At 32.5% G+C, this 14703-nt stretch overlaps 1 long non-coding RNA gene across 1 annotated transcript; it reads left to right on the top strand.

The window, feature by feature from the left end:
* Positions 1–12455: 12455 nt before the first annotated feature.
* Positions 12456–13562, top strand: LOC145119190 (uncharacterized). Its single transcript, XR_013713718.1, has 3 exons — positions 12456–12531; positions 12849–12968; positions 13461–13562. It is a non-coding gene; the product is annotated as an uncharacterized LOC145119190 (long non-coding RNA).
* Positions 13563–14703: the final 1141 nt, after the last annotated feature.

The following is a 14703-nucleotide window of genomic DNA, read 5'->3' as shown; positions in this document are numbered from 1 at the left end:
GAGTAGCATGGTCCATTTGGGTTGCATGGCACCGAAACAATCTGAAGGATGGATAATTGATAAGAGGTTATTTATGGTTTATTAATATATTATAAGTTCTAATATATTAATATGAATTCATATTATTTAATTAGTATTGATCAAGAATTAATTTGGAATTAGTTTTGTGATCAAAAGAGACTAATTAAATATATAGGGATTGATTATGTAAATCATTCATTCTTATAATGTGGGCTTATGATCCATAGTTCTTTGTGTTGGGCTAAACCCATGTGGTGACCCATGGATGATCCATGGACGTTTAAACCCATGGAGCATGAGGAATATGGAAAGTCATGCACATTAGGGTTTGCATGGTGTAACCCTAATTAAGCCACACTAGATTAAGAACCCCTCTAGCTCATGAAATCGGACCTAAAGAAGCTTACAAGAGGGCAAGCCGATTTTATGAGTGCAAGTAACATCCTCTCAAGTTCCTCCATTGTTGGTGGTGCTGTGTGATTTCATTTGAGGTGCAACACTTGGGGCACTAAGTTATTAAAGGTCCAAGGTTTCCAACTACAACAAAAGGTATGTCATCTAACTAGAATTTTGTAGTAAAGATACTCCATTGTATGCTAATTAGGATGATGCTTTCGAAAAATAAAATTTTGCATGTATATTAGAGAAAACATATATCCAAAGCATCTACGGTTGCATGTACACCATAGAAGTGTTAGAATGCTCAAAACCCAATAGTGGTATCAGAGCCTAGGGTTGTTTTCTTATATACTTGATGCTACTTGTTTTCAAAGCTTGAAAAATCGATTTTTTGTTATCTGGACAGTGAACTCGCCGAGTCCACCCTATAAACTGACCAACCCTTCGAGTCAATTCATGCACTCGACGAGTTGGTGCTCCTGGATGCAGAATTTCGGGTTTTAAGGCTGGAATTGGACTAGGATCATTACCCTAAACTGTTTTTTGAACTTATAAACTTGTTTTTGATGTGGTAATGATCATGCTTATCTAATTTAAAAGATAATTGTTAAAGTTTCATGTTTTGTATTAGTTTATATGGTTAGGCTATTACATGAAATTTGTTTGATATGAATTGTCTTGTTCTTATGAGTTTAATTTAGATCATTGACAAATTGTTTGATTTTGTAAGTTACATTAGTTGATCTAAATGGTTTTGATGAATTCCATAACTTGTCCTCAAGTTATGGAAAAATGAAAAGCCTTTCTTTTAAAAGGTCATTAAAACCCATAGGTTTTGGGAAAGTGAAGAGTCTTTTACATAAATGTTTTTTATGAACTCCATAACTTGTCCTCAAGTTATGGTTTTTCAAGAGTCTTTTCATTAAAACCTATATTAAACTCATAATTTATGGATTCCAAAAGTTTTTTGAATAGTTCAAAACTTGCCCTCAAGTTTTGGAATTTGTAAATGTAAAAGTCTAACTTTTGAAACATTTAATTCTAAACCCTAGAATTTTAAAGTTTAAAATTATGCCCTTATACTATTATAATATTATAGGTTTAATATTAATATATATGTATAAGAAAAAAGTCAGTCTTACCGTTAGTAGGCCTCATTCACGAAGCCGGTCTATAAGGGGGGTATAAGGTTACTGCCTATAAAATGGCAGTTTAATAGGTGTCCACTCTCACCCACTGCTTCCTTGACTGGTGGAGGGTTGTTAGCCGAACGGGTTGGATAGGACTCTAATTCTCCCTTCATTAAAAGTATAATGATAAATATGAAGTAACTAAACACTTATAAATTCCCAAATCTTAGTTACTTAGGAAATGTGAATATGGTGCTAACCCATGAAATTGCACTTTGCACCTTGTTACTTAGGAAATGTGAATATGGTGCTAACCCATGAAATCCAAATTTAATGATTGGATTCACAACATTCTCATGGTCACTCGTTACGAGGACAAAGAGTATGTTCTCGACAAGGAGCTGAAGGAGATTGACCACAACATTGCTACTCCCGTGGAAATTGTTGCGTACGAAACTCGTGAGAGATATGCTACGAAGATTCATTGCATCATGCTCGCAACAATGACTGTTGAACTCCAAAAGTCCTACGAGGACTACTATCCATTTGATATGCACCAAGATTTGATGGAAATGTACCATCAAAGTGCTAGGAAGGAAGGGTACGAGATCATCGTTGCGATGATCACTACCAAAATGAAGGATGGGGAGTCCATCACGGCCCACTTGCAGAAAATGCAAAGATTCGTGGACCGTTTGCTAAAGTTGAATTTCAACTTCGTTGAGGAGCTGGCCATAGATATCATTCTACATTTGTTGCCTCCTTTGTTATGACCAGTTTCGTATGACCTATCATATGAACAAGGAGGAGGTCACTCTAAGCAAGCTTCAAGGCCTGCTAAGGACTGTTGAGATTAGTCTAAAAGGAAAATATGTTGCATTTACTCCTACTGCTACTGCCCCTATCTTGGCAATTGGGCAAGGAAAAGGAAAGAAGAGGAAGGCTCCTTCTAAGATCCACAAGGGAAAGTCTCATGATTGTATTTCTTCTAGTGGAACCAAAGCTAGTCCTGCTGCTCCCTCTTCCAACCTGAAGGATGCAGAGTGCTTCTACTGCCACGACAAAGGGCATTGGAAACGAAGCTGCCCGAAGTATCTGCAAGATATCAAGGATGGGAAGATAAAGCCCACCTTTGTAGGTATTTATACTATTCAATCTAATAACTCATCACATGCTATGTCTTGGGTCTATGTAGCGAGGAGAGGGGTTTTCTGAGAGAGAGAACTCATATGCCAAGAGGACAGTGGGAGGCAAATTGATCTTGAAGAGCTTCAAGAATCAAACGATGAAGGAACCTCTAACACTGGCGCTCAACCCGAGGAGGAAACTCCTGTTGAACCGATTGACGAGTCCTTACCTCTTAGACGTTCCAGTAGAGTTAGTATTCCACCTGTGTTGTATGGTTTCCATATAACAAGTGAAGGTGATACGTTTATTAGTGATAGCACACTAATAAATTTGGATGAACCTAACACCTACAAGGAAGCCATGGCGGGCCCGGAGTCTGCAAAATGGAAAGAGGTTATAGACAACGAGATTCAGTCCATGTATAACAATCAATTTTGGAACTTGGTTGACAATTTGCCAGGTTGTAAGACGGTCGGTTGCAAATGGATCTTCAAGAAGAAGACCGGCATAGATGGGAAAGTACACACATATAAGGCGCGATTGGTTGCGAAGGGCTTTACTCAAACTCCCAGAGTTGACTATGATGAGACCTTCTCACCAGTAGCGAATATTAAATCTATAAGGGTTATGTTGGCCCTAGCTGCATTTCATGACTATGAAATATGGCAAATGGATGTCAAAACCGCTTTCCTTAATGGAAAGTTGATTGAAGATGTTTACATGAGTCAGCCAGAGGGTTTTGTCAATGCAAAGTACCCTAATAGAGTGTGTAAGCTTGAGAAAATCCATTTATGGATTGAAACAAGCATCTCGCAGATGGAATCTTTGTTTTGATGAGAAAGTCAAAGACTTTGGTTTCTCGAGAAGTGAGTATGAGTCATGCGTATATGTCAAAGCTAGTGGGAGTATAGTTAGCTTTCTCGTATTGTATGTGGATAACATACTGCTCATAGGAAACGACGTCCCAACCTTGCAAGAGGTTAAGTCCTGGCTTGGGAAGTGCTTCGATATGAAGGACCTCGGAGAAGCTGCTTATATTCTAGGGATTAGGATGTTGAGAAATAGGAGTAAAAGACTAATAGGACTTAGTCAAAGTACTTATTTGGATAAAGTGTTGAAACGTTTTAGCATGGAAAATTCCAAGAAAGGGGAGTTACCAATCCAAAGAAATACCAAGTTGAGTAAGACTCAGAGTCCGAGTACCGATGCGGAGATAGCAGAGATGAGCAGAGTACCTTATGCTTCCGCAGTTGTCTCAATCATGTATGTTATGACATGTACTCACCCTGATGTGGCCTTTGCTTTGAGCATGGTCAGCAGATATCAAGGGAACCCTGGTAGAGCACATTGGACGGTAGTAAAGAACATTCTTAAGTACCTACGAAGGACTAAGGAATGGTTCCTTATCCTCGGTGGGAGTGATGACTTGAGAGTGCGAGGGTATTGTGACGCCAGTTTTCAGACCGACCGAGATAATTTCCGTTCTCAGTCAGGCTGGGTCTTTACTCTGAATAGAGGAGCAGTGACTTGGAAAAGTTCCAAGCAGGAGACCGTAGCTGATTCAACATGCGAATCAGAGTATATAGCAGCGAGCGAAGCGTCGAAGGAGGCAATATGGCTAAAGAACTTCATCGTAGACCTTGGAGTTGTACCGGCCATAAAGGAGCCTATGGAGATTTTATGTGATAACGAAGGTGCGGTTTCCTTGACCAAGGAACCAAGGGATCATGGCAGATTCAAGCATATCGACAGAAAATATCATTTCATTAGACATCGGGTAGAAGAGGGACTCCTCGTAGTGAAGAGGGTATCGTCAGAGGATAACCCAGCAAATCCCCTTACGAAGGGACTAAGTAAGGTTAAGCACTTGCAGCACGCTAGGAGCATTGGGCTGAAGGAAGATATTAGCTTTAGTGATTAGATAGCCTATAGAAACTTGTAATATATTAATTGTAATTAACATTTGATGATTAAATAAAGGAGTTTTATTTATAAGTAAAGTTACTATCTTGTGTTAATTATTTAATATTGTTTCACTTTGCATGTTTTGACTTCCTAAATAATAAGATTATTTAAACTATCCACAGTCGATCATACGTTGGAAGTAAGTATGAAAGAAGACTGTCATGAATTGGCTTGTAGATTGTCTAAGCGTTTAGACATAACAAAGGTTTGCTGCAACATTCATGAGTGCTCCTGAAATAAGATTTGAGTATTGGATTAAACCCGCGCTCACATGAATCACTTCATGGAATTTAATCGCGAGTGATTGTGAGACGATAATATCATAGTCTTTAAACCTAGATATATGAGTTGTTGTTTACGAGTTGGTTGTGCATTGATAATGCGTAAACGCATCAGTAACTTGATGTTATAAAACGTATTGTTCTGTACGATTTGATGAGTAAATAGTACAAGCATATAAGTCGAAGTTTATCTGTTCCTTTTATCCTATGAGGTTAAAAGCGATATATTGGGCCCCTCGATGATTTGGTTTGACTTCTGTGTCGGGCCCGGTCAGGACTAAGTTGACGTGTTCAATTAAGTTCTATGTCAGACAAATCGGAAATCAGGAAACAAACTGCAAGACAATAAGTATGACTATGTTCCATGTAATTTTCCGCACGATATCTTGAGAACGGAGGACTATACGATCCCTTATCTAAAGGACGTGTCAGAGTTCGACAACGGCTTTTGAGAGCTACGATTGCTAATCGAATTTTGAAGTCGTACTTGCATTTATAGTTATTAGACTTATCCAAGTGGGAGACTGTTGGATTAGGTGTCTAAGCCCATAACTATAATTGGTATGTACTTGACCCGATAGTAGCATGGTCCTTTTAGGTTGCCTTCACCAAAGCAACTTGACTTGATGAATAATGGAGAAAGAGGATAAATGTGATTTATTAATATATTATGTGAATAATATATTAAAAGAGAAATAATATTGTTTAATTAATAATGGTCAAGAATTAATTTAGAATTAATTTTGTGGTCAAAAGAGGTTAATTAAATTAAGGGGACTGATATTGTAATTATGTGATAATTGAAAAATGGGTTGAGGATCCCTATGGATAGGGGTGGAAGAAATCTTATGGATAGCCCATAAGGATTTCATCCATGATAAGGATTCTGGAAGATTTCTATGGGCTGCTTAGGGCTTAAGCAACCAGATTAGGTATTTGACTGAAACCCTAATTCTTCAGCTATATAAGGAACCCCATGGCATCCCAAAATCGGCCACTTGAAACCCTAGAAGGATCACCAGTCGATTTTGAGCCTCCTCCTCTCGCTCTAACATTCTCTAATTGTTTTTGGTGTTTGTGATCGATTAGAGGTATTATACTTGTGATACTAAGCTCTCAAAGGCAAGGATCTTCAAGCTATAATTGAAAGGTAACATTCTCACTTGTTTCATTATGTTAATTTCGATTTCAATATGATAGATTAGGGTTTACAAGCTTTGGATGATTATTGCATATACAATTAGAAAAACCTAGATCCAAAGCTTTAGGATTTGCATGTGCACCATAGGATTGTTGTTATGTTCAAAACCCATCAATTGACACATAAAACTTTATCACAAATTCCCATTAATATCTACTGTACAGGCTTTGTAATTTCATTTTGTAATTCTTTTTTTACCATTGTTTGCCCTTCTACTTTTAATCAAATGGCAAAAAAATACCCCATTCATTATAGTGTGATTTTTTTCTTTCTTAATATTTTTTTTGTTCTTTCAAGATATGTACCCTTTTTTTGTTCTTGTTTTTTGTTGCTCAAGCATGTTTTTTTTTTCTTTTTCTTCACTTGATGCAACTATCTTTCTTTTTTTTCATATTTTTTTTTGTACTCATCGTTTACTCATAATTCTCTCTAACTTTTATAATTATATTAACTATGTTAATAACGTATTTATCTAGTTTTTTATTTTTTACTTTTTTGTTTTCATTTTTTACACAGCACACGTAAGGGTTTTTTTTCTTCTTTTGACTAATATATCATTATATGCAACGATTTATATGCAGTTAATAAAATGGATATAATATTTGTTTGAATTATTATATTTTTTTACAATTAATGATACTAGTTTTATGGAAATGAAATATATATATATATATATATATATATATATATATATATATATATATATATATATATATATATATATATATATATATATAAAGTTTGTTGGTTTACGACTAAAAACAAAGATAAAAAATTGATGAAAATTTATTTAGAATTTTATTTTTTATAATATTATTTATATTATTATATTATAAAAATAATATTATTGTTGTTTTTTTATCATAATAAAAAAAAAATTAAAAATTAGTCAAAATGATAATTATAATATTAATATTAAAGTTTAATAATTAGGTTATAATAAAGTAAAGTATAAAAGTTAGAAAAAAAATATAATTATGATTACCTAAAAAGAAAGACTATTGATGTATGATGTATATAGGGTGGTGTGTATATAGTAAGACCCATTCTGAAAATGAAGTATTTCTGATTCCATTATTATGCTTTTGTCAAGGTATAGTATCTTATATGCACTAGTAGGAGCTACTATTTTGTGCATATATCTATACCTATTATCAATTATCATTGTAAAAATCTGAAGTATACAACTTATTAACTAACAAACAAGATGTTACAACTCATCTTCTCTTAACATGGGGCCAAACATAGTTTAGATTGGGCGCTGTGATGCTCTTATCTATTTATGGATTTATCTTTGTAATTGTTTTCAAAATTGAAAATTTTTCTACTACGAACAAACGGACGGGATAGGTGTTGCCGGTGCCACTACGGGCACCTATACAAAACCGCCACTGTGTCAAGCGAGATAACATCAAACTTCTTTATAATAAAATGTACAATGTATTTATGATTATATATCACTGACTTTGAGTACATGGAATAAAAAACATAATTAGTACACCATTTGCAAGTTATAAGAAACAACTACAAAGATTTAATAGGACTTCGAGTCAATCTAGCTCGGTGAGTTGGAGCGTCACTTAATACATATAAAATTTAAACTGGGATAGAAAATCAAATTTTATGAAAGAGCAATCTCCAAATCATTAAATATGTAAAATTGATGAATTGCAGGACAACAAATGACTTGGTTGGTGTTAACAAATGATTTACTAACTGCCAAAAGTGTAGTTACCCATTAATGCATCCATACAATTTAATAATCTTCAAAAACACTTGATTGATGAGTTAGACACTCTTAAAACCATTTTATAGGCCAAAAAGAAGTACGAAAATGTTTGTTGATAGCATATACTTTGCACATCCCTTCTCACTCTCCCTGTTCATCCGACATCAAATTGAGCATGTCTGCAAATGATACTTTTTGTGCCATTTTTTGTTCTTTCGACCTTTTACAATTCCAAAAGACATAAAATAGTAACCAATTAAAATATGCCATACAAAAATGAGTACGGATTATGTTGCCATACATAAAGAAAAGTATTGAAAACTATGGATTCGTTTTTTAGCATGCCAATTATGTAAGTGATACCAAGGTCCACATGATCCTCGTAAAAGGTTCTTAGTCAACATTGCAAATGTACACTAAAATTATTCCTATAGATTCAATGTAATTATGTAAATATAAATATAAATTATATTTGCTAGTTGGAATTTAGAAAAATGTTATTGTATGTTCATACAATCATACTCCTTCGATAAAGAGTCAAATAAAAAGGTTAAGCAATAACTCATTTATATTATCATAATCATATTAGTTATATCGTCTTAGTCAAATTTTAATCGTACTAACTCAAAAATTCATGGATAACACATTAACACTTGAGAGTTGAGATCATTTCCAGTATGTTCGACGATCATAATTTTTTTTTTGTCGTCCGTATGTCACAGATTCTAGATTTATGCTAGTTGTTTTACTAAAGTTATTTCATCATATGGAGACATCTTTAAGATATTTTAAATCTGATTATATATATATATATATATATATATATATATATATATATATATATATATATATATATATATATATATATATATATATATATATATATATATATATATATATATATAGAGAGAGAGAGAGGTAAGTTCAATTGAGAAATAAAAAAGGGGAATCATTCACAACCACTCATTTATTTTGGCGCAAAACACTTAGGCGTACCGTCCGAAATGGATAACGGATACACATGTGTTTTCCAACCAAACATGTTACCTTAAACTATGCTAATCATTACCTTAATATACAAAAAAACATACCTTTTTTTGTTTTTTTTTTTTTAGAAAGCCATTTTTATCGAAAAATTATTTTAAATATATCAAAATTCATAATTTTTTATTCTCTATAAATAGACATCCATATTGATATAGTTTAAGATAAAATAAAAAATTTATTATTTTTAGAGTTTCAACTATCGTTATTCATAAGTAAATAAAAATCTATCAGATTTTTATTACAGTACATTCGTTATTCATTTATGAATAAAACGTATGCTTAACTTTTTTTTTTATAGTTTAAGTATCGTTCATATATGAATATGACACGTAATAAAGTTTTCTTACTTAAAATATATTTTTTACATCATCTTTCATCATATATTATATTTATATATGAATAAACCGTATATTAGTTGTCGTCATATTTTATATTCATATATGAATAAAACATTTATCAGATTTTTGTTACAGTTAATTTGTTATTCATATATGAATAAGTAGTATAAATGATACTTAAACTGTGAAAAAAATTAATTATATATTTTTATTCATAAGTGAATAACGAATGTACTGTAGTAAAAATCTGATGCATTTTTATTCACTTATGAATAACGATAGCTTAAAATATAATAATAATAATAATTTTATCTTAAAAGTATTTCAATATTGATGTCTATTTGTAGAGAATAAAAAATCATGAATTTTGGTATATTTAAAATCATTTTTCGATAAAAATAGCTTCTTAAAAATTAAAAAAACGAAAAAAAAAAACTATGTTTTTGTATATATTAAGGTAATGATTAACATAGTTTAAGGAAACATGTTTTGTTGGAAACACGTGTGTATTCCTTATCCATTTCTGTTGGTACAACGGAGGCTTTTGCGGCAAAAATAAATGAGTGACCGAGAATGATTCCCCCATTCTCAGCATTTTTTATTTTCTCAATTGAACATATATATATATATATATATATATATATATATATATATATATATATATATATATATATATATATATATATATACAAACCTTACTATTTCTATAAATAGATTTAAGACGTCTAAGTGTTTAAGCTAAAGTTCCAATACATAAAACGCTTATATAATCTTTTGGATAAAAATACCTTTCCCGAAAAAGAATTCTCAAATCATAAAATCAAGTCTTCATCCTAAAATTAATACCATAAAATCGGGGATTCAAAACTTCGAAATTTGAATTCACATCTTGCGTTTTGAACCGGTCCCCTTTAAATCCTCATATTGCGCCATTTTCTTATCACGTTCAATTTTGAATTCCAGTTTCTCATAAGTCATATCTCCGTATCTATCTCTTAAACCGCAATCTCATTCCCCTATATGTTTGTGTCTCACCACCCTTACGTAGTTACGCTCTCCCATTCTCCACAAACCCTAAACACACGTCACCACCACCACCAGTAAATGTCGTTCGAACCGTAATATCATCGCACCACCACCACCACAAGTAAATGTCGTTGGAACCGCAATTCCATCGCACCACTGTGCTTTTGAATGATCTTCTATTTCCATAGCCTTTCCTTTATGTCAATCTCACCATAAGAAACCGATGTATATCCATTCCTCTTCAGCTCCTTTGGATTCCCGTCTACATCGATAACCTGATATCAAGTAATTATCGAATTTTTGTTTTTCATGGTTTTTCTTGCTTTTGCTTATATTTACTGAAGTTGATTTTTGCTTAAAGAAAATATTTATGATATTGGTTGGTTGATACGATATCAGGTAAGCAAACTACATAAGATTTTTTTTATTGGTGGCTGATGATAATGACTTTTGTAAGGGAACTGATGGTGATGAACAAAGGTAAATGGTCTGAGGTTTTATTGCCTTTAATCCTATCTTAGCCATGTAAAAGAGTCACTTGCTTCTTTCCCTCATGTTTCTGTTCTTAGATTGTGATTGCAGAAGATAAGTTAAAGTAGTTCTGTTGTTGTGCATCTAAAATTTGTAGATGTTGTTTCTGATGTGCTCTTTTGGGGGAAAAATTAACTATATTTTTTATATATTGTTATAGGTTAAATTTCATGTTGAAACATAGATCCTAACAAAGTAAGGTATGGTCTCACATTCCTATTACGTGTCACATAGCTGCTGCTTTTGTGTTCAATTATTTTTAGTCATACATTATTATGTGGATTTATGAAGTTAAAGAATCTTATTTTCAATTTTTGGGTTCATATGAATGTGTTAGATCCCTGAAAAAAATGTTCATTTCTTTAATCCTTATTTATTTTGCATCAAAATGTTGCAACTTTTAGGTTCTATTTCTTTAAAAGCTATGGGGTTTTGTTGCCCTTCGTGTTATCCAGGTCCGAGGCTTTTTTGCTCATTAGTTGACTTGACTAGAGGAAGGAGAAGCTTGAGAATTAATGGTAGTTTAACAAATTAGTGTGGTTAAGCATGAGAATTTGTTTATATTTTTATAAAATTATGTTTTTATCTCATGTCTTACAGCCCAATATAAGATTGTTTAGTTTGAGATGAAAATTATGGACATTGAAAGTGAGCATCTTGGCATACATGAAGCAGAGTAGCATGTGATTGTTTGGATGCCTTATATGAATTTGCAAAGATCTCAGCATATTGGTGACATAGGTAAATAGCTCTTCACTAGATTTGTTTACACCACTAATATCTATATTTGTAATTTTTTTTATGTGTAATTGTTGTCAATAATAAATTGTTGGTCATTTTAACAGGTGCTTTGACTGTGTACTCCTGGTTGATTATGGAGTTGATGTGTCATTACATCATTGACCACAGTTGGTGATATGCTTGCCAATGTGTGGAAGAAGATCTATCAAAAGATTTTTTAAGGCAATTAACCCGTTTTTTTCAAGTGATAGAGTAAGTTAACTATTGTTTGTCTTTCTTTGATTACAAACTAATTAGTATATTTGATTTTTCTTTCACTAGAACCTTATGGATTCAAAGTTTTGTGAGATTCAACATTACAACTTTCATATATAAATAAAATTTTACATAATGATATTTAGTTTTCCATCTATGCCCTTTGAATCGTTTTTCCCTGGAGTTTGATTATTACACATACCTTGTATAATCTGAAACGCATCCTCCTATTTATGCAGTCATTACTAATCGTATTGTTTTTACATACAATATAAAAAAAGTCAAATGCAAGTTGAGTTTTGTATTTGGAGATCCGTTGCATGGTGCTAAAACAGATCTACAGTATTGTGATATTTCAAAAACAAAGTGTATTTGGAGATTTGCATAGTGTTAAACCAATACATGTAGCTGCTGAATTCCTAGGGTAACACTTGAATCATACATTGTAACTTGTTAATCAATAATATTGGTTAAAAATCCTGTTTTTTTTTTTTGATGTGTTGTAATTCATTACATATTACATGGGTTGAGGTTGGAGTTGGATTCATGGTTGAGGCACGGGAATCTTCCGAAACATGGACAAGGTTGTTCCTACTTAATGTAATATGTCATGGTCTGACTAGATTTAAGTGGTTTTACCGATTTTATTTTTTTTCTTAGTTGAAAAAAAAAGCTCACTTTGCCTCGTCTTGTGCAAGGAAGGCGTCTTCCTCAACTGTGGGACCAGAGCCACCGTCAGGTAATGGTTCTTTTTTGAGCCAAAAAATATTTGGTTTTTATTACCAAAAAATCATTTTTGCAAAGCTAATTATGAGTCATCAGGTAATTGGGGAAGTCGAGTGAACAGATTAATTTGGTTGAATTTCTGTACTTTTATGAATAAATACAATATGCATTTGTGAACTTTTAATAACATTTGCAAGCTTCCATAGCCAGTTCTCAAACTCTTGAATTGGAAGCACGACTTGAAAATCAGTTTTTTTTTTCTAATACTAAATGGATATGTCAAGGGTCTCTCAAGTATTTATGATCTTTTCTTTTTATCTGCTGAACTAGGATCTTGGGCCGATTTAACATGATATTTTTTCCAACCGAATTTAGCAGTTTGACCAACCGTAACTTTTCGCTTCACTCTTGACTACACCATCATTGGCTGCAAATTCGATTTCTCTACTGGTAAGACTTTATGTTCATAAAATAATATGTTGTTTATTTTTAATGAATATTTGTTGGAAGTGAGGTTTATCTCATAAGTAATAAATCAGCTTGGTGAAGCCTTGTTTAGATCCTCTCAACTTAGGTATAGGGAGGTTGGAATTAATAGAAAAAATATATCAAATTTTTTTGCACCGTTAGAAGTAGTTAAGGGTAATCCTTCATTTGTTAATTCCATGCTTCAGGTGCCTGGTGGATTTTACCTGATTAGTTCATACTTTTTTTGTTTATTCTATGAAACTGAGAATTATGTAACTGATGTTTAATTTTGTGCATAAAACAAGGTCTCCTTACTCATTTTTGCAGTATAACTACCAAATACCCAAACTGCCCTTCACCTACCACCTAAACTAACCCACTTATTAGAGTTCGGGTTCTTTCAGTTTAAACTGAAACTAAGAAGCAGATGGTGAAGATGCCTACTTGATTTTAATGGAGTCTAGGTTCTTGCAGTTTGTAGGTTGTCAAGACCTTATTGGAGGTACAATGAATTCAAACTAGAAAAGTAAAGCCTCGTAGAAGTGCCACTATTGATCCCAAAAGCCTCTATGCAAGGGTGTCATGCAAATGTTTTGCTGGCATTTAAAAGGTATAGGCGATTGTACAACTATAACTTAATGTGCAATGTGGAGATTTACATTATTTTAATTATAGTTAAGTTATTTTTATTTACAAATGTGCATGTGGTTTTGGATTTGATAAATACTAAAATGTGGCAACCATTGTTAGAACTTTATCTCTCTCTCTTTCCCATGTTGGAAAGAAGAAGGTAGTATCAAACTTAGTTAACCATATCCGTTTTAATTTGACAAGTGTTAAATAGTGAAAAAGATTCTATTATTTAGAAATTTTGATTCATGATGATATCAATGAAATACTCTTAAGAGCTTTATAAATATCTGGTATATTTTTAATAACTTCTAAATTATTCAGGGTTTAAGTCATTTTTGGTCATTTAACTTTTGGTTTTGTGCTCATTTGGTCACTTATCTTTTTTTAAGTTTTAAAAGGTCATGAAACTTTTGACTTTGTGCTCATTTAGTCACTTAACTTTTGGTTTGGTCACATTTAGTCACCAAACTTTTAAAATTGTGCTCATTTAGTCACAAAACTTTTAATTTTTTTCAAAAGTTTTGTGACTAAATGAGCACAATTTTAAAAGTTAGGTGACTAAATGAGCACAAAGTCAAAAGTTTCATGACCTTTTAAAACTTAAAAAGAGTTAAGTGACCAAATGAGCACAAAACCAAAAGTTAAGTGACCAAAAATGACCTAAACCTAATTATTTAACCATATCCCTTTTAGTGAAAATTTATGTTGATCCTTGAAATATAGAAATTAGTATGGTCTTAATGCAAAATAAACATTTAAAAAAATGATAAAAGAACATGTACTTTGAAACATTTGGGTTTGAAGCAATGGCTAAAATAACCACAGAGTGTACATTAACTTTTGTTAGTATATTCTATTCGAATCTAGAATAGCATAAAACAAATCGTTAATCTTTTTTTTCAGTTAAAACAAATAATGATACATAAATCGAAAGCGCCACAAATAAGATTTTAGATTAGCTTTTTTAGCCCAACAAGGAATGGAAAACCAAGTATGACCAACCGATTAGACTGAATTTTAATTGCTTTCATTTTTTTCACCAACAAACTAAACCTAAACTCAAAACCCTAACTCTTAATTGTCG

Source organism: Lactuca virosa, chromosome 6 (assembly GCF_052849685.1).
Source record: "Lactuca virosa cultivar CGN04683 chromosome 6, Lactuca_virosa_CGN04683_v6, whole genome shotgun sequence".
In the NCBI taxonomy this organism is placed as follows: domain Eukaryota; kingdom Viridiplantae; phylum Streptophyta; class Magnoliopsida; order Asterales; family Asteraceae; genus Lactuca; species Lactuca virosa.
This window is presented reverse-complemented; position numbering and strand designations above follow the sequence as displayed.